General features: G+C 38.2%; 1 pseudogene; it reads left to right on the top strand.

Moving 5' to 3' along the window:
- LOC112794940 (N-carbamoylputrescine amidase-like) overlaps nucleotides 1-21,192 on the top strand; it is a 64,031-nt pseudogene extending 42,839 nt beyond the window's left edge.
- Nucleotides 21,193-21,525: the final 333 nt, after the last annotated feature.

Below are 21,525 nucleotides of genomic sequence, written 5' to 3'. Positions count from 1 at the left end.
TACCCAAGAACATGATGAATGTGATGATTATGTGACGCTCATCATCATTCTCACTTATGAACGCGTGCCTGACAACCACTTCCGTTCTACAAGCAAACAAGACTTGAATGTTTATCTCTTAGATTTCTTAATCGGAATCTTCGTGGTATAAGCTAGAATTGATGGCAGCATTCAAGAGAATCCGGAAGGTCTAAACCTTATCTGTGGCATTCTGAGTAGGATTCAAGGATTGAATGACTGTGACGAGCTTCAAACTCGCGATTGTGGGGCGTTAGTGACAGACGCAAAAGAATCACTGGATTCTATTCCGACATGATCGAGAACCGACAGCTGAATAGCCGTGCTGTGACAGAGCGCGTTGAGCATTTTCACTGAGAGGATGGGAGGTAGCCATTGACAACGGTGAAACCCTACATACAGCTTGCCATAGAAAGGAGTAAGAAGAATTGGATGAAGACAGTAGGAAAGCAAAAAGACGGAAGGGACAAAGCATCTCCATACGCTTATTTGAAATTCACACCAATGAATTACATAAGTATCTCTATCTTTATTTTATGCTTTATTCATAAATCATCCATAACCATTTGAATCTGCCTGACTGAGATTTACAAGGTGACCATAGCTTGCTTCATACCAACAATCTCCATGGGATCAACCCTTACTCGCGTAAGGTTTATTACTTGGACGACCCAGTGCACTTGCTGGTTAGTTGTGCGAAGTTGTGATAAAGAGTTGAGATTGCAATTGAGCATACCATGTTGATGGCGCCATTGATGATCACAATTTCGTGCACCAAAAAGCATCTCTATCCCTGCCCTTGGAGCAAACAACTTTGAGCTTAAGCCTCAATTAGTTTCTCTTATGCAAGAGAATTACAAGTTTCATGGACTTCCATTGGAAGATCCTCATCAGTTCTTGGCTGAATTTTTACAAATCTGTGACACTGTTAAGACCAATGGAGTTGATCCCGAGGTCTACAGACTCATGCTTTTCCCTTTTACTATAAGACACAGAGCAAGCATATGGTTGAACTCACAACCTAGAGACAGCCTAAACTCTTGGGAAAAGCTTGTCAATGCCTTCTTAGCAAAATTCTTTCCACCTCAAAGGATGAGTAAGCTTAGAGTGGAAGTTCAAACCTTCAAACAAAAGGAAGGTGAATCCCTCTATGAACCTTGGGAAAGATACAAGCAATTGATTAGAAGGTGTCCTTCTGACATGCTTTCAGAATGGAGCATCATAGCTATCTTCTATGATGGTTTGTCTGAGTTATCCAAGATGTCATTGGACCATTGTGCAGGCGGATCTATTCATTTGAAGAAAATGCTTGCAAAATTTCAAAGTCTCACAGGTTGTGTGTCTTTAGTTTGAAAACCATGTTCCAATTTCAATTTCAAACAAATTTAACATAAAGGTTTTGATTTAAATTAGTGAAATTTTCAAAAAATATGGTCTTAAAAGACACTTATTATCCTTTCAATCAGGCAGAACATGCATGCAATCAACCTACTACTATGCAATCTATCCTATTCTAAAGAAAAGGAAATTGGTGTTAGGGGAAAGAATTACCTCCGGAAGTCAGGTACTGACCGACCTTTCCACACTTAAGGCTTTGCACCGTCCTCCGTGCCATTTGTCAGGAACAAGGGTGGGCTGGTGGCAGTATCTCCACAGTAATTGGTTTTGAGTTTGATAAACAGAAAATTAAATTGGGGAATTTATGTGATTTATATAAAAAATCTTGACCGGGAGAAGATTAATTGGAAGTTCTATCCTTGTTGGAATTTTATCAAGATCAATTAATAATTAGTCATTGTTTTCACTTAGTTAACCTTCAACGAATGAAGGAAAGTCAAGTTAAAAGTCAACTTCTATTCACAAGTCCTAATCCTCTCCCTTGGGAAGGATTAGAGTTAGTGACTAACAAGCCAGCCAACAATAGACCAATTACAATTGAACTCTTGAGTATTCCAACTCAAGGTTTTCCTTTTAATCAACTCCCAATCAAGTTGGAAAACTACTCCATTATCATAAATATAGACTTCACAAAATTAAGGGGAAAAATAAAAAGAGACATAATAAACAATAATCAAGGAGAGTAATGAAAAGTAAAAATAGTCTTGTATTAATGAACACTAAAAATAATCCAACGTCAACTCTGGACAAATTAAGAATATGGAAGAGTAAATGAAAAGTAGGTAAACAAACTAGAATGACCAGTTCCGGAGGTAGACTCTTCTCAAAAGCCAAAGCCAAAAATCTTCAAATCCTAAATTGTGAATGTAAAGAGAAAAACCTAGGGGAGGAGTAGGATGAGATCTAAAAACTAGAAATTATGCGAAATGAATGTCCCCTCTCGTCTCTGCATGTTCCCTGGCTCTAATCTGCGTTTCTGGGCCAAAAACTGGGTTAAAACGCAGCCCAGAATCTATGCCAGCAACTTCTGTAATTCTGCAGATCGCGCACGTCACGCGACCGCATCGTCTACGCGTTCGCGTCACTCAGCGTTTTTCATGCCACGCGTGCGCGTTGTCCACGCATTTGCATCATTCGTGTAGCTTCCAATCCATGTGGTCGCGTCAGGCAAGCGAACGCGTCACTGCAATTTCCTCCATTTCGCGTGGTCGCGTGAGCCATGCGCCCGCGTCACTTCTCGCTGGTCATCTCCTCAATTTCTCGTGTTCCTTCCATTTTTACAAGCTTCCTCTCCATTCTTTACACCATTCCTGCCCTATAAACCCTGAAACACTTAACACACAGATCACGGCATCGAATAGTAGGAAGGAGAATAAAAATATACAATTAAAAGATCTTTAGGAAGCAAGTTTTCAATCATAGAATATTTTTAGGAAGGAATTGTAAATACATGCAAATCATATGAATAAGTGGGTGAAGACTTGATAAAACCACACAATTAAACACAATATAAATCATAAAATAGTGGTTTATCAACCACCCCACACTTAAATATTAGTATGTCCTCATGCTAAGTTGAAGGAGATAAATATGAATGAATAGGGACATGTAAGACCCATGCAATGCAATGCAACCTATATATATATATATATATATATATATATATATATATATATATATATATATATATATATATATATATATATGAATGCAACTATATGATTTAGTCTATATGATTGAAAATAGATAAGTTCTCTAAGACAAAACATGGAGCAGATTCTACTAATTCAAATCATGCAGTAAAAGCAAGTAAATTTGTAAGAAGATAGCTCGTGAAAGCATGGAACACAGGATCGAGCATTAAACCCTTACTGCTGGTGCGTGTGCACTCTAATCTTCTCTAGTATATGGGGTAATCACTATATCCTTCTCTAATCATGCCTTCAAAAATTTGTTTTTCACCACCTAACCAATCAACAACATTTAAAGTATCAATGCAAACATCATGAGGTCTTTTCACGGTTGTAATGGGGCTAAGGTAAGGGTGACGGTATACATATGGCTAAGTGAGCTTATACATTGAATCTTTAATTAACCTAAGCTCTTACCTAACATACATATACTCTATATAATTTCAACATTCATACTTAGCTACCCAGAATTTCCTTTTCATATTCCATACTCATGCATCAACCTTTATTTTAATTTTATCATATGTGCATTGATTATTGAACTTTGACTTATTTACTAAAATAACCATTTTTTTACATAGCTTATCAATGCACATAGATTTGTAATTTTTCTTTTATGGTTTCACATGAGTAGGTACCCAAATTCCCTTCATTTTATCATGACATATTCCATTATTACCTTTTGTTCCCACAATTTTCCCATACTCAATTAACACACCATTTCTATCTTAAGCTAACCAAAGATTCAATTGGGGTATTTAATTATTTTTCTACTTAAGGCTAGTAATGTGGTAAAATGTAGAACAAATGGATTAAAACGGCTCAAAGTGGCTAACAAAGGTAATTAAAAGGGTAGGCTTATTTGGGGTAAGTGAGCTAAACAAGCAATGGCCTCAATCATATGCATGCATATAACATATTAACATTGGATATATAGGATAAAACAAAATTCAGATTACAATCATAGAGAAGTAGACACACAAGAAAAAGATATTTATGGTTAAATAGTGTAACCATGTATTTAGGCTCAAAGTCTCACAGGTTGTGTGTCTTTAGCTTGAAAACCATGTTCCAATTTCAATTTCAAACAAATATAACATAAAGGTTTTGATTTAAATTAGTGAAATTTTCAAAAAATATGGTCTTAAAAGAAACTTATTATCTTTTCAATCAGGCAGAACATGCATGCAATCAACCTACTACTATGCAATCTATCCTATTCTAAAGAAACAGAAATTGGTGTTAGGGGAAATAATTACCTCCGAAAGTCAGGTACTGACCGACCTCCCCACACTTAAGGCTTTGCACCGTCTTCGGTGCCATCTGTCAGGAACAAGGGTGGGCTGGTGGCAGTATCTCCGTAGTAATTGGTTTTGAGTTTGATAAACAGAAAATTAAATTGGGGAATTTATGTGATTTAAATAAAAAATCTTGACCGGGAGAAGATTAATTGGAAGTTCTATCCTTGTTGGAATTTTATCAAGATCAATTAATAATTAGTCATTGTTTTCACTTAGTTAACCTTCAACGAATGAAGGAAAGTTAAGTTAAAAGTCAACTTCTATTCACAAGTCCTAATCCTCTCCCTTGGGAAGGATTAGAGTTAGTGACTAACAAGCCAACCAACAGTGGACCAATTACAATTGAACTCTTGAGTATTCCAACTCAAGGTTCTCCTTTTAATCAACTCCCAATCAAGTTGGGGAACTACTCCATATCATAAATATAGACTTCGCAAAATTAAGGGGGAAAATAAAAAGAGACAAAATAAACAATAATTAAGGAGAGTAATTAAAAGTAAAAATAGTCTTGTATTAATGAACTCTAAAAATAATCCAATGTCAACTCTGGACAAATTAAGAATATGGAAGAGTAAATAAAAAGTAGGTAAACAAACTAGAATGACCAGTTCCAGAGGTAGACTCTTATCAAAAGACAAAGCCAAAAATCTTCAAATCCTAAATTGTGAATGTAAAGAGAAAAACCTAGGGGAGGAGTAAAATCAGATCTAAGAAGTAGAAATTATGCGAAATGAATGTCTTTTCTCGTTTCTGCATGTTCCCTGGCTCTAATCTGCATTTCTGGGCCGAAAATTGGGTTAAAACGCGGCCTAAAATCTATGCCAGTAACTTCTGTAATTCTGTAGATCGCGCACATCATGCGACTGCGTCGTCCACGCGTTCGCGTCACTCAGCGTTTTTCGTGCCACGCGTGCGCGTCATTCACGCATTCACGTCATTCGTGAAGCTTCCAATCCACGCGGTCGCGTCAGGCACGCGAGCGCGTCACTGCAATTTCCTCCATTTCGCGCGGTCGCGTGAGTCATGCGCCCGTGTCACTTCTCGCTGGTCATATCCTCAATTTCTTGTGTTCCTTCCATTTTTGCAAGCTTCCTCTCCATTCTTTATGCCATTCCTGCTGATGACAAGTCATCATATACCCATTTTTCAAGCTAATTTCACTTGTTTTATTAGTCTTTATGCACTTTCTTGCATCCTAAGTAAGTGATTTGGAATGAAAATGCACAACTTCTTTAAATCAAGCAACCACCATTAAATTGATGCTAAATCATGAGGTTTAAGCAAGAATTAATTGATTTTTAATTGATTTATAAGCCTTGTAAATTTAGTGATACTTTGATTGGTTGTTTTGATTATTTGAAGGTGAAGAAAAGAAGGAAAGAGGAAGCGTGGCTTAAGAAAGCGTGGCCCAAGAGATAAGAAGTGTGGCGCATAGAAGGAGGAAGCAAACATTGCCCTCCACAAGGGCACACTGCCCTCCAGGAGAGCAACATAATGAATCAAGCCTTGAAAAGCAACGTTGCCCTGCCCACAACAAGGGCGGAGCACAATTTGATGCTAAGGATCAAAGAGAGCAAAAACTCTGCCCTGCCCTCCTCAAGAGCAATATCGGGCTTCACCCAAGAAAAATTCAAAGGAAATTGCTTCATAATGCTTCCTATGGGTTTCGAACCCAAGCACAAAGAGGAAAGGAGTAGCACTCAAGCACAATAAAATCAAGCAAAAAGTGGTTTGCTTTCATTCTCCATGAATCGAACACGGCACCATGAGGAAACAAGTAACTAAGCATGACTTTGGTGCCAAGAAAACCAAGGAAAAAGGAGCAACATGTGCCTCCACCGAGTATCGAACATGGGACTTCACCTTTGGCACATTGCCCTGCCCTCCACAAGGGCAGGGCAGCATTTCTTGGTGCATGGCGCAGCATCTTGGCACGGCCAGGACTTGAACTCTCGGCCAGCAGCAGCACGCGCGGGCAGCAGAATCTGGCGCACCAAGAAAACTCTGCCCTGCCCTCCACAAGGGCAGGGCAGCATCCTGCAGCACCACACACACCAAGCACGCACGCAACAAGGGCCGCACGCACCATTTCCTGCCCTGCCCTCCACAAGGGCAAGGCAGCCTCCTGGACGCCACTTTTCTCATGGGCTGAAAATTGGATTAAAAATCCAATTTAATTCATTTCTTCACCAAATCAAAAGCCCATCTAAATACCAAAATCCAAGAATAGAAAGTGTATAAATAGGAGATAGTTTGATGTAATTAGGGAGCTTCCCTTTACTTTTGACTTTTGAGCCTTCTTTTGATTTTTAAGTTTGAGACTTCATTGAGAGTTAGGAACTGAGATTTGAGAGAATTGGGGAGGAGAATTGATCTCTTCTTCCTCGTTCTTGCTTGAGCATTTTTACTTTTCTTGTTTGAGTCTTGGGTGTGAAGAATTGAGGAATTTCTATCTCAATCTCCATTCAAGATCTCTTTAATTTCCTTGCTGCATAATTGAGTTCAATTACATTTTCTTTGCTGCTTCTTCTTTAATTTCTTGTTAATTGCTTTGTGAACTTGGATCTGGGAAGGCAATTGAGATCTAGACTTTGCTATCTAGTCTCTGGAGCCCTGAGATCTCATTTTCCTTTTGGTTCTTCTGTGAACCCCTGCTGCAATTTAATTTCCCTTTCTGTTTGAGATCTAACAGAATTCAAATCATCTCTTGCTTTGATAATTGTTGCAATTTAATTTCCCTTGCTTGAATTCTGAAATCCCAGTCCTCAAATCCCTTTTCCATTCAAGCAATTTATATTTCTTGCACTTTAAGTTACTGCAATTTATATTTCTTGCACTTTAAGTTTCAGTCATTTAATTTCTTGTTCTTTAAGATTCAGCTCTTTTACTTTCAGTTCTCTTTAATTTCTGTAATTCACCCCTCTCCCTTTATAATTTCTGCTATTTACTTACTGTTGGATACAAAATCACTCAACCAATACTTGATTCGCTTGACTAAATCAACCACTAAACTAAAATTGCTCAATCCTTCAATCCCTGTGGGATCGACCTCACTCCCGTGAGTTTTATTACTTGATGTGACTCGGTACACTTGCCGGTGAGTTTTGTGTTGGATCGTTTTCCACACATCACCTACCCTATGAACCCTGAAACACTTAACACACAAATCACGACATCGAATGGTATGAAGGAGAATAAAAATATACAATTAAAAGATCTTTAGGAAGCAAGTTTTCAATCATAGAACATTTTTAGGAAGGAATTGTAAATACATGCAAATCATATGAATAAGTGGGTGAAGACTTGATAAAACCACACAATTAAACACAATATAAATCATAAAATAGTGGTTTATCAAGAAGCTTATGACCTTGAGAATCCTGCAATGGAAGAGGTGAATTACATGGGAGAACCCTATGGAAACACCTACAATTCTTCATGGAGGAATCCCCCAAATTTCTCATGGAAGGATCAACAGAAGCCTTAACAAGGCTTCAATAACAATAATGGTGGGAGAAATAGGTTTGGCAATAGCAAACCTTTTCCATCATCTTCTTAGCAACAGACAGAGAATTTTGAGCAGAGCTTCTCTAGCTTAGCAAGCAATGTCTCTGATCTATCTAAGACCACACTAAGTTTCATGAATGAAACAAGATCCTCCATTAGAAATTTGGAGGTACAAGTGGGTCAGCTGAGTAAACAGGTTACTGAAACTCCTCCTAGTACTCTCCCTAGCAATACAGAAGAAAATACCAAGAGAGAGTGCAAGGCCATCACCATTACCAACATGGCCGAACCTGGAGAGAGTGAGGAGGATGTGATTCCCAGTGAGAAAAACCTCATGGGATGTCCTCTGAATGAAAAGAAGTTCTACTTTGGGGAACCAAGGGAATCTGAGGCTCATACAGAGACCATATAGATTCCATTAAACCTACCTCTTCTATTCATGAGCTCTGATGAATATCCTTCCTCTGAAGAGGAAGAAGATATTACTGAAGAACAAGTTGCTAAGTACCTTAGAGCAATCATGAAGCTGAATGCCAAGTTATTTGGTAATGAGACTTGGGAGGATGAACCTCCATTGCTCATTAATGAACTAAACGCCTTGGCTCAGGTGAAGATACCTCAAAAGAAACCGGACCCCGGAAGGTTCTTAATACCTTGCACCATGGGCACCATGACCTTTGAGAAGGCTCTGTGTGACATGGGGTCAGGCATAAACCTCATGCCATTCCCTGTAGTAGAGAAACTAGAAATCTTTGAGGTACAAGCTGCAAGAATCTCACTAGAGATGGCAGACAAATCAAAGAAACAGGCTTATGGACGTGTAGAGGATGTCTTGGTAAAGGTTGAAGGCCTTTACATCCCTGCTGATTTCATAATCCTAGACACTGGGAAGGATGAGGATGAATCCATCATCCTTGGCAGACCCTTCCTAGTCACAGTAAGAGCTATGATTGATGTTGACACAGGAGAGTTGGTCCTTCAAGTGAATGAGGACTACCTTGTGTTTAAGGCTCAAGGATCTCCTTCTGTACACATGGAGAAGAAGTATGAAAAGCTTCTCTCAATAAAGAGTCAAACAGAGCCCCCACATTCAAACTCTAAGTTTGGTGTTGGGAGACCCCAACCAAGCTCTGAACATCTGTGAAGTTCCAAAAGAGCTCACTGTCAAGCTATTGACATTAAAGAAGCGCTTATTAAGAGGCAACCCAATTTTTATTTATCTATGTTAAATTTCCATTGTTATTTTATGTGTTCTTTAGGTTGATGATCATGCGGAGTCACAAAAACAACTGCAAAAATCAAAGCAAACTCAAAAATAGCATTAAAAACAGCACACCCTGGAAGAGGAGCTTACTGGCATTTAAACGCCAGTAAGGGTAGCAGAATGGGCGTTAAATGCCCAGTCTGGCACCATTCTGGGCATTTAACGCTAGAAAAGGGCACCAGACTGGCATTTAACACCAGAAAAGGGCTCCAAGTTGGCGTTCAATGCCAGAAAGGGAAGAAAAGCTGGCGTTAAACGCCATAAATGGGCAGCAATCTGGCATTTAACGCCAGGATTAGCACTCAGAGGGCGTTTACACGCTAGAATGGTGTAGGGATGAGAAATCCTTGACACCTCAGGATCTGTGGACTGATAAACCCCATTTGTAGGGTTTATCTTGTATTGATTTTAGGAGATTTTAACACCTTTTACCCACATTTATTCAATGAATTAGCATGATTTTGTGATTGTCTCCTTATTTGTGCTTAGATGTGAAAACATGCTTTTTAGGCCTTTAACTTGATGATTTTAATCTCCCTTTGATTCCACTAGATGCCTTGATGTGTTTGTTAGTGATTTCAGATTGAAAAGGCTAGGAATGGAACAAAGGAGTGAAGAGGAAAGCATGCAAAGTGGAGAAATCATGGAAAAAGCCAAAGAATTGAACTCGCCCATGGACGCGCGCGCACACCTGGCGCTTACGCGCGCATTGTGAATCACCCCATGGATGCGTACGCATGCTATGCGCGTACGCGTCGGTGCTGGTTTATGATTTTTTAATGAAAACGTGGCCAGCAAATTCAGAAGGGTTGTGGGGCCCAATCCCAACTAACTTTGGCACCTAAACTGCTATTTAAAGCCAAGGATTGAACAGCAAAGGGGGATTCCATTCATTCACACTCATTAAGATTAGTTAGAAGTAGTTTTAGAGAGAGAAGCTCTCACTTTTCTCTAGAATTAGGATTAGGATTAGGTTTAGTTCTTAGATCTAGATTTAGATTCATCTTCTTCTACTTCTAGCTTCTCAATTCCTTGTAGTTATATTCATTCTTTTTCCACTCTTTTGTTGTAATCTCTTTTATGTTGTTTTTGTGTTTTGTTGTAGATCTACTTTTGTTTCTTCTACTCTCTTTCAATTCAATCAAAGTAATTCATAATAAATGTGTTTCTTTTGATTGTTGTTGTTAATTCTTTTCCATAATTGTTGTTAGATTTTATTCTTGTTATCAATTTACTATGCTTTTCTTTTGAACCTTCCAAGTGTTTGATGAAATGCTTGGTTGGATTTTAGTGTAGGTTTTGTTCCTCTTGGCCTTGGTTGAGTAATTAGTGACTCTTAAGTTATCTAATTCCTTTGTTGATTGGTAATTAGAAGTTGCTAATTGATTTGAATGCCTCTAAAGCTAGTTTTTCCTTTAGGAGTTGATTAGGACTTGAGAAATCAAATTGATTCATCCACTTGACTTTTGGTGCACGAAATTGTGATCATCAATGGCGCCATCAACATGGTATGCTCAATTGCAATCTCAACTCTTTATCACAACTTCGCACAACTAACCAGCAAGTGCACTGGGTCGTCCAAGTAATAAACCTTACGCGAGTAAGGGTCAATCCCACGGAGATTGTTGGTATGAAGCAAGCTATGGTCATCTTGTAAATCTCAGTCAGGCGGATTCAAATGGTTATGGAGGATTAATGATTAAAAGATAAATAAAACATAAAGTAAAGATAGAGATACTTATGTAATTCATTGGTGAGAATTTCAGATAAGCGTATGGAGATGCTTTGTCCCTTCCGTCTCTCTGCTTTCCTACTGTCTTCATCCAATCCTTCTTACTCCTTTCCATGGCAAGCTGTATGTTGGGCATCACCGTTGTCAATGGCTACAGTCCCGTCCTCTCAGTGAAAATGTTCAACGCGCTCTGTCACAGCACGGCTATTCATCTGTCGGTTCTCGATCATGTCGGAATAGAATCTAGTGATTCTTTTGCGTCTGTCACTAACGCCCCACAATCGCGAGTTTGAAGCTCGTCACAGTCATTCAATCCTTGAATCCTACTTAGAATACCACAGACAAGGTTTAGACCTTCTGAATTCTCTTGAATGCCGCCATCAATTCTAGCTTATACCACGAAGATTCAAATTAAGGGATCCAAGAGATATCCACTCAATCGAAGGTAGAACGGAGGTGGTTGTCAGGCACACGTTCATAGGTGAGAATGATGAGTGTCACGGATCATCACATTCATCAAGTTGAGGAACAAGTGATATCTTAGAACAAGAATAAGCTGAATTGAATAGAAGAACAATAGTAATTGCATTGATACTCGAGGTACAGCAGAGCTCCACATCTTAATCTATGGTGTGTAGAAACTCCACCGTTGAAAATACATAAGAACAAGGTCCAGGCATGGCTGAATGGCCAGCCTCCAATAATCTAAGAACTAGACGTCCAAAGATGATCCTAAGATCTCAAGTGATCAAAAGATTTCAGGATGTCAAAATACAATAGTAAAAGGTCCTATTTGTAGATAACTAGTAGCTTAGGGTTTACAAAAATGAGTAAATGACATAAAAATCCACTTTCGGGCTCACTTGGTGTGTGTTTGGGCTGAGCATTGAAGCTTTCATGTGTAGAGACTTTTCTTGGAGTTAAACGCCAGCTTTTGTGCCAGTTTGGGCGTTTAACTCCCATTCTTGTGCCAGTTCCGGCGTTTAACGCTGGGCAGTCTTGAGCTGATTTGAAACGCCGATTTGGGCCATCAAATCTCAGGAAAAGTATGGATTATTATATATTTCTGGAAAGCCCAGGATGTCTACTTTCCAACGCAATTAAGAACGCATCAATTGGACTTTTGTAGCTCCAGAAAATCCACTTCGAGTGCAAGGAGGTCAGAATCCAACAGCATCTGCAGTCCTTTTCAGCCTCTAAATTAGATTTTTGCTCAGGTCCCTCAATTTCAGCCAGAAAATATCTAAAATCACAGAAAAATACACAAACTCATAGTAAAGTCCAGAAAAGTGAATTTTAACTAAAAACTAATAAAAATATAATAAAAACTAACTAAAACATACTAAAAACATACTAAAAACAATGCCAAAAAGCGTATAAATTATCCGCTTATCAACTTTCCTCCATGGTTAGAGGTTAACTATGTAGGAGTAATGGACAATTTGTTATCATAATTGAGGAGGATAACTAGGATAGGACTTCTAGTTCTCATATCTTGCCAAGAGCTTTATTAGTTGTTAGTTTATTTTCTTTGCCATTTATATCTCTTGTCTAAAATCTCAAAAACCCCAAAATAACTCACAACATATAACAAGACACTTTATTGTAATTCCTAGGGAGAACAACACAAGGTTTCAATACTTCGGTTTATAAATTTAGGGGTTTATTTTAGTGACAAACAACTTTTTGTATGAAAAGATTATTATTTGGTTTAGGAACTATACTTGCAACGAGAATTCATTTGTGAAATTCTAAACCATCAAAAATCTAATCATCATGGACCCCACAGGATCCCCACCTACCTCAACCCACTCTCTCTCTTCTTCACACATTCCAATAACACCCTTCCCCAAATACCCTTCACCAATCACCTCCATCCACTCTTCCCCAAAAACCCCACCTACCTCAACATTCAAATTCACATCCTTTCCCTCCCAAACCCAACCCTAATACACGAACCCTACCCCTCTCTCCACTTCTATATAAACCCCTCACCCCTCCTTCATTTTCACACATCTTAAACACTTCTTTCCCCACTTGGCCGAACCGTTCAAACCTCTCAATCTCCTCTATTTTCTTTTTCTTCTCCTCCCTTATTTCTTTCTTTGCTCGAGGACGAGCAAACCTTTTAATTTTGGTGTGGAAAAAGCATTGCTTTTTGTGTTTCCATAATTGTTTATGGCACCTAAGGCTGTAGAAACCTCTAGAAAGAGGAAAGGAAAGCCAAAAGCTTCCACCTCTGAGTCATGGGAGATGGAGAGATTCATCCCAAAGGTCCATCAAGACCACTTCTATGAAGTTGTGGCCAAGAAGAAGGTGATCTCTGAGGTCCCTTTCATGCTCAAAAGGAATGAGTATCCAGAGATCCGACATGAGATTCGAAAAAGAGGTTGGGAAGTTCTCACCAACCCCATTCAACAAGTCAGAATCTTAATGGTTCAAGAGTTCTATGCCAATGCATGGATCACCAAGAACCATGATCAAAGTGTGAACCCAAACCCAAAGAATTGGCTTACAATGGTTCGAGAGAAATACTTAGATTTCAGTCCGGAAAATGTGAGGTTGGCATTCAACTTGCCAATGATGCAAGTAGATGTACTCCCCTACACTAGAAAGGTCAACTTTGATCAAAGGTTGAACCAAGTCCTCATGGACACATGTGTGGAAGGAGCTCAGTGGAAAAGAGACTCCAAAGGCAAGCCGATTCAATTGAGAAGGCATGACCTTAAACCCATGGTTAGAGTATGGTTGGAATTCATCCAACGCTCCATCTTTCCTACTAGCAACCAATCTGAAGTGACTGTAGATCGGGCTATCATGATCCATAGTATCATGATTAGAGAGAAACTGGAAGTTCATGAGATCATACCTCTAGAACTGTACAAAGTGGATGACAAGCCCTCCACTTTGGCAAGGTTAGCCTTTCCTCATATTATTTGTCACCTATGCAGTTTAGCTGGAATTGTCATAGAGGAAGACACCCTCATTGAAGAGGACAAGCCCATCACTAGAAAGATGATGGAGCAAATAAGAGAGCCCACTCATGGACCTCAACAAGAGCATGAGGAAGTCCCTCATCAAGAAATCTCTGAGATGCCTCAAGGGATGTATTTTCCTCCACACAACTATTGGGAGCAACTCAACACCTCTTTGGGAGATTTGAGTTCCAATATGGAGCAACTAAGGATGGAGCGCCAAGAGCACTCCATTATTCTCCATGAAATTAGAGAGGATCAAATAGCCATGAGGGAAGAGCAACAAAGGCAAGGAAGAGACATAGAGGAGCTCAGGCGTTCCATTGGATCTTCAAGAGGAAGAACTAGCCGCCATCACTAAGATGGACCCGTTCTTTGATTTCCTTGTTCTTATCTTTCTGTTTTTTTATTTTTATACTTTATGTTTGTCTATGTTTATGTCTTTATTACATGATCATTAATGTCTAGTGTCTATGTCTTAAAGCTATGAATAATTCCATGAATCCTTCACCTTTCTTAAATGAAAAATGTTCCTAATTACAAAAGAACAAGAAGTACATGAATTTCAAATTTTATCTTGAAATTAGTTTAATTATTTTGATGTGGTGGCAATACTTTTTGTTTTTCTGAATGAATGCTTGAACAGTGCATATTTTTTATAGTGAAGTTTATGAATGTTAAAATTGTTGGCTCTTGAAAGAATGATGAACAAAGAAAAATGTTATTGATAATCTGAAAAAATCATAAAATTGATTCTTGAAGCAAGAAAAAGCAGTGAAAGGGAAAAAGCTTGCGAAAAAAAATGGCAAAAAAATAAAGAAAAAGAAAAATCCAATAGCCCTTTAAACCAAAAGGCAAGATAAAGAGGATCCAAGGCTTTGGGCATTAATGGATGGGAGGGCCCAAAGAAATAAAATCCTGCCCTAAGCGGCTGAATCAAGTTGTCCCTAGCGATATGCTTGTGGCATGCAGGTCCAAGTGAAAAGCTTGAGACTGAGTGGTTAAAGTCGTGATCCAAAGTAAAAGAGTGTGCTTAAGAACTCTGGACACCTCTAACTGGGGACTTTAGCAAAGCTGAGTCACAATCTAAAAAGGTTCACCCAGTTATGTGTCTGTGGCATTTATGTATCCGGTGGTAATACTGGAAAATAAAGTGCTTAGGGTCACGACCAAGACTCATAAAGTAGCTATATTCAAGAATCAACATAATAAATTAGGAGAATCAATAACACTATCTAAATTCTGAGTTCCTATAGATGCCAATCATTCTGAATTTCAAAGGATAAAAAGAGATGCCAAAACTGTTTAGAAGCAAAAAACTACTAGCCCCACTCATCTTATTGGGACTAAGTTTCATTGATATTGTGAGATTCATTGTATATTCTCTTCTTTTTATTCTATTTTGTTTTCAGTTGCTTGGGAACAAGCAACAATTTCAGTTTGGTGTTGTGATGAGCGGATAATTTATACGCTTTTTGGCATTGTTTTTAGGTAGTTTTTAGTATGATTTAGTTAGTTTTTAGAATATCATTATTAGTTTTTATGCAAAACTCACATTTCTGGACTTTACTATGAGTTTGTGTGTTTTTCTGTGATTTCAGGTATTTTCTGGCTGAAATTGAGGGACCTGAGCAAAAATCTTATTCAAAGGCTGAAAAAGGACTGCAGATGCTGTTGGATTCTGACCTCTCTGCACTCGAAATGGATTTTCTGGAGCTACAAAAGCCCAATTGGCGCGCTCTCAATTGCGTTGGAAAGTAGATATCTTGGGCTTTCCAGCAATGTTTAATAGTTCATACTTTGCCTAGGATTTGATGGCCCAAACTGGGGTCAAAACGCCGGTCAGAGACCCTTTTCTGGCGTTAAACGCCAGAATTGGCATAAAAGCTAGAGTTAAACGCCCAAACTGGCACCAGAGCTGGCGTTTAACTCCAAGAAAAGCCTATGCACATAGAAGCTTCAATGCTCAGCCCAAGCACACACCAAGTGGGCCCCGAAAAGTAGATTTCTACATCATTTACTTATTTCTGTAAATCCTAGGTTACTAGTTCATTATAAATAAGACCTTTTACTATTGTATTTTCATCTCTTGATCATCTTTGATCTTGGGATCAGGTCTTTGAACCCATTTTCGATTGTTTCATGTTATTTGGGAGGCCATGCCTAGACCTTGTTCTTATGTATTTTCAACGGTGGAATTTCTACACATCATGGATTAAGGTGTGGAGGTCTGCTATTCCTCATGAATTAATGTAATTACTACTATTTTCTATTCAATTCAAGCTTATTCTTGTTCTAAGATATCCACTCGCACTTCAAAATTATGAATATGATGATCAAATGACACTCATTACCATTCTCACTTATGAACGCGTGCTTGGCAACCACTTCTGTTCTACCTGAAAACAAGCTTGAATGTATATCTCTTGGCCTCATGGTTCACGATGAATGGTTGCCTCTCCTGACAACAGAGCCTTCCATTCCATGCGATCAGAGTCTTTGTGGTATAAGCTAGAATCAATTGGCAGCATTCTTGAGATCCGGAAAGTCTAAACCTTGTCTGTGGTATTCTGAGTAGTATCTGGGATGGGATGACTATAATGAGCTTCAAACTCGTGAGTGCTGGGCACAGTGACAGTGCGCAAAAGGATCAATGAATCTTATTCCAACACGATTGAGAACCGACAAATGATTAGCCCTACGTAACCCGTAGCTGGACCATTTTCACTAAGAGGACGGACGGTAGCCATTGACAACGGTGATCACCCCAACATACAGCTTACCATGGAAGGGAGTACGCATGACTGGATGAAGGCAGTAGGAAAGCAGAGATTCAGAAAGAATAAAGCATCTCCATACACTTATCTGAAATTCCCACCAATGAATTACATGAGTATTTCTATCTTATTTTATGTCTTATTTTTCTTTTAATTATCAAAACCCGATAACCATTTGAATCTGCCTGACTGAGATTTACAAGATAACCATAGCTTGATTTAAGCCGACAATCTCCGTGGGATCGACCCTTACTCACGTAAGGTATTACTTGGACGACCCAGTGCACTTGCTAGTCAGCTGCGCGGAGTTGTGAGAAAAGTGTGAACTCCGATTTCGTGTACCAGAAACCTATATTAAAAATTGCATAAGCATTAGTATTAGGATTGCATGATTATTAGTATTATAATTGCATAAGCATTAGTATTATTTTTACCAATTTGGGTATAATTTAATTTTCTTATCATCATCAAACATGAATAAAATAGCAGATTTTTTTTTTTAGAAGAGCAAGGGTACAAATATTTTGAGTACAAAATAAGAAAAATCAAATTATTTATATGTGGTGGCATTACTTTAGTTCTCTGAATGAATGCTTGAACAGTGCATATTTTTTATAGTGAAGTTTATAAATGTTAAAATTGTTGGCTCTTGAAAGAATAATGAACAAAGAGAAATGTTATTGATAATCTGAAAAATCATAGAATTGATTCTTGAAGCAAGAAAAAGCAGTGAAAAAAAAAGATTGGAGAAAGAAAAAGAAAAAGCAAGCAGAAAAAGCCAAGTAACCCTTTAAACTAAAAGGCAAGGGTGAGATGGATCCAAGGCTTTGAGTATCAGTGGATAGGAGGGCCCAAGGAAATAAAATCCTGGCCTAAGCGGCTAAATCAAGCTGTCCCTAACCGTGTACTTGTGGCATGAAGGTCCAAGTAACAAGCTTGAGACTAAGTGGTTAAAGTCGTGATCCAAAGCATAAAGAGTGTTCTTAAGAACTCTGGACACCTCTAACTGGGGACTCTAGCAAAGCTGAGTCACAATCTGAAAAGGTTCACTCAATTATGTGTCTGTGGCATTTCTGTATCCGGTGGTAATACTGGAGATGCTTAGGGTAACAGCCAAGACTCATAAGTAGCTGTGTTCAAAAATCAACATATTTAACTAGGAGGATCAATGACACTATCTGAATTCTGAGTTCTTATGGATGCCAACTCATTCTGAACTTCAAAGGATAAATTGAGATGCCAAAACTATTCAGAAGCAAAAAGCTCTAAACCCCGCTCATCTAATTTGAATTTGAGCTTCATTAAAGACTCTGAGATGTTATTGCACCATAGCCTTCTTCTTTTTATCCTATTTTATTTGTCTAGTTTCTTGGGGACAAGCAATAGTTTAAGTTTGGTGTTGTGATGAGCAGATAAATTATACGCTTTTTGGTAATATTTTCACATAGTTTTTAGCATGTTTTACTCACTTTTTATTATATTTTTAGTAGTTTTTATGCAAAAATCACATTTTTGGACTTTACTATGACTTTGTGTGTTTTTCTGTGATTTCAGGTATTTTCTTGCTGAAATTGAGGGACTTGAGCAAAAATCTGATTCAGAGGCTGAAAAAGGACTGCAGATGTTGTTGGATTCTGACCCTCCTGCACGCAAAATGGATTTTATGGAGCTAATAAAGCCCAATTGGCACGCTCTCAATTGCTTTGGAAAGTAAACATCTTGGGCTTTTCAGCAATGTATAATAGTCCATACTTTGCCCGAGATTTGATGGCCCAAACTGGCATCAAAACGCTGGTCAGAGACCTTTTTCTGGTGTAAAACGCCAGAACTGGCACCAAAGCTGGAGTTAAATGCCCAAACTGGCACCAAAACTGACGTTTAACAACAGGAATAGCACAAGTACGTGAAAGCTAGGAAGCTCAGCCCAAACACTCACCAAGTGGGCCATGGAAGTAGATTTTTGCACTCTCTGCATCTAGTTACTCATTCTTTGTAAACTTAGGTCACTAGTTTAGTATAAAAACTACTTTGAGAGATTCATTTTGAACTTATGACATTTTTACATTCCTTATTATACCTTTGACGGCATGAGTCTCTAAACACCATGGTTGGGGGTGAGGAACTCTACTGTGTCTCGATGAATTAATGCAATTACTACTGTTTTCTATTCAATCGCGCTTGCTTCTGTTCTAAGATATTCACTCGTACTTCAATGTGATGAATGTGATGATCCGTGACACTCATCACCATTCTCAACTTATGAACGCGTGCCTGACAACCACTTCCGTTCTACCTGCAACAGCTTGAGTGTGTATCTCTTGGGCTCTTGAGTCACAAGTTTGATTGCCTCTCCTAACAACAAAGCATTCAATTCTGTGAGATCAGAACCTTCGTGGTAGAGGCTAGAATCAATTGGCAGCATTCCTGAGATCCAGAAAGTCTAAACCTTGTCTGTGGTATTCCAAGTAGGATCTAGGAAGGGATAACTGTGACGAGCTTCAAACTGGCAACTGTTGGGCGCAGTGACAGTGTGCAAAAAGATCAATGGATCTTATTCTAACACAAGTGAGAACCGACAGATGATTAGCCATGCGGAAAACCGTAGCGGACATGTTTTCACTGAGAGGACGGATGGTAGTCATTCACAACGGTGATCCACCAACATAAAGCTTGCCATAGAAGGAGCCAGGCATGTTTGAAGAAGAAGGCAGTAGGAAAGCAGAAACTCAGAGGGAAGAGCATCTCCGAAACCTCAACCTGTTCTCCATTACTGCATAACAAGTATTATTTATTTCATGTTCTTTTAATTTTTACAAATAAAACTAAGAATTATTATTGATATCCTGACTAAGAGTTACAAGATAACCATAGCTTGCTTCAAGCCGACAATCTCCGTGGGATCGACCCTTACTCACATAAGGTATTACTTGGACGACCCAGTGCACTTGCTGGTTAGTGGCACCGGAGATGTGAAAAGTGTAAATCACAATTTCATGCACCATTTATGCGCAATATAGTATGTGTACAATTGTCCTAACTCATTAAATAATCCCCATATAGGTTACCAGAAAAAGTTCTATTTTAATCCCGGTGACACTGATTTTAAGGTGGGTGTTTGGAATTGCCTGTAATAATTTTCTCTGCTTTGGATAAGCTTGGTTTTTGTTATTTCTTTTTGTGACTACCGAATATTTTGTAACATTGGTGTTTTGCATAACAAGTTTTCCAGACTAAATTTACAAAGATTGGAGTTGGTGAGAAATTGTGATTATTAACTGTTTACATTCTGTTCATTTTACATGTACGCTTCATAGGAAGATTTCTAAGACTTATTGAAGGATTTTGAATCTCTGAAATTTTCTTTCTAAAGATGTTAATTTTTACTTTAGCTTTATACTAGCTATCTAAAACAATATTCAAAGTTACATTTTTCATTGTTCTTCCTAATACCAAATTATGCTAAAGGAAGGAATTAGATAATAAAGTTGACAACTCTTATTTCATGTCAGCTATTTGCTGGGACCAATGGTTTTTTGAGGCAGCACGGGCAATGGCGCTTCAAGGTACAGAGATTTTATTTTATCCCACTGTTATTGGTTCTGAACCACAAGACCAGAGTCTTGACTCTCGTGACCACTGGAAGCGTGTAATGCAAGGACATGCTGGGACTAATTTGGTAGGATTTTGTACTACTTAACCACCCATATTCACATATGTTACAATTTATAGTATAATAAATTTTAATAATTACAGGGCATGCTGATGAGATGCGTATTCTCCCATCTCTCATTTATGTAATATATGCATGCATTTCATGCTTGCAACTGTTTCTCTTTACGACTGCTAGTCTTGAAGGTAGTTGTCGCATCGAACCTTTAAAACAAAAGAATCCAATAGATGCTTTGCTGAATGTAAGAGAAAAAGAAATTTTTTTTTTATCTTTTTTCTGCATGTGAAATTATAATTTGCCAAGGGCTACTATTTTTTTTACTAGATTAATTTTGACAAATGCAGGTACCTCTTGTAGCTTCAAATAGGATAGGGAAAGAGGTAATTGAGACCGAGCATGGGAATAGTGAGATTACGTTTTATGGAAACTCCTTTATAGCAGGTAATCCCGCTCTTCTCTTTTCTGCGCATAAAATATCCGACTATGAAAATGTTAGTCTTTTTAGCTGCAGGCATAACTTAGTACTACTTGTCATTTTTTGGTTTAATCTTCTCTTTGATCTCTTTGATCAGGACCAACTGGAGAAATAATTGCAGCTGCTGATGATAAACATGAAGTCGTTCTTGTTGCTCAATTCGATTTGGATAAGATCAAATCCCAGAGACATTGTTGGGGTATTTTGCGACTGGCGCCCGGAGCTATATAAGGTGCTTTTAATATTTGATGGCACCAATCCTATCCTATGATACATTAGCATTTCACTTTCTGATTGCTCAAGAATCATAATTAGGATGCTTCAAAATTTTACATGCTTCAAGAACACAAGAGTCACTCACAAGGAAAGTAAAGGAACAACTTACAAAATATCATCTGTCAGATCAATATAATTTAATAAATGTGGAACTTAAAATACTCGGTGAATAAATTATTCATTTGAATAATTTTGAGCGATGTATGAATAATTGAATATCACTCCGTGCAATTTTCCTATGGAATCTATTTTAACTGTTCCGAATTTACTATTTATTGTAAGTGCATGTAAATGAATAAAAATAAATTTAAATCCATGCAAGAAATCAATTTTAACTTATTTATTTAAGTGAGATTTCGTATTTCATTCTTATTCTTTTTATACTTTTTTTTTTTAACTTTAAAACTATATGTATCCAAGATTTTTTTTTCCTCATACACT

This window comes from Arachis hypogaea, chromosome 4, assembly GCF_003086295.3.
Source record: "Arachis hypogaea cultivar Tifrunner chromosome 4, arahy.Tifrunner.gnm2.J5K5, whole genome shotgun sequence".
In the NCBI taxonomy this organism is placed as follows: Eukaryota; Viridiplantae; Streptophyta; class Magnoliopsida; order Fabales; family Fabaceae; genus Arachis; species Arachis hypogaea.
Note: the sequence above shows the minus strand (reverse complement) of the source record. Positions and strands in the feature narration are given on the sequence as shown.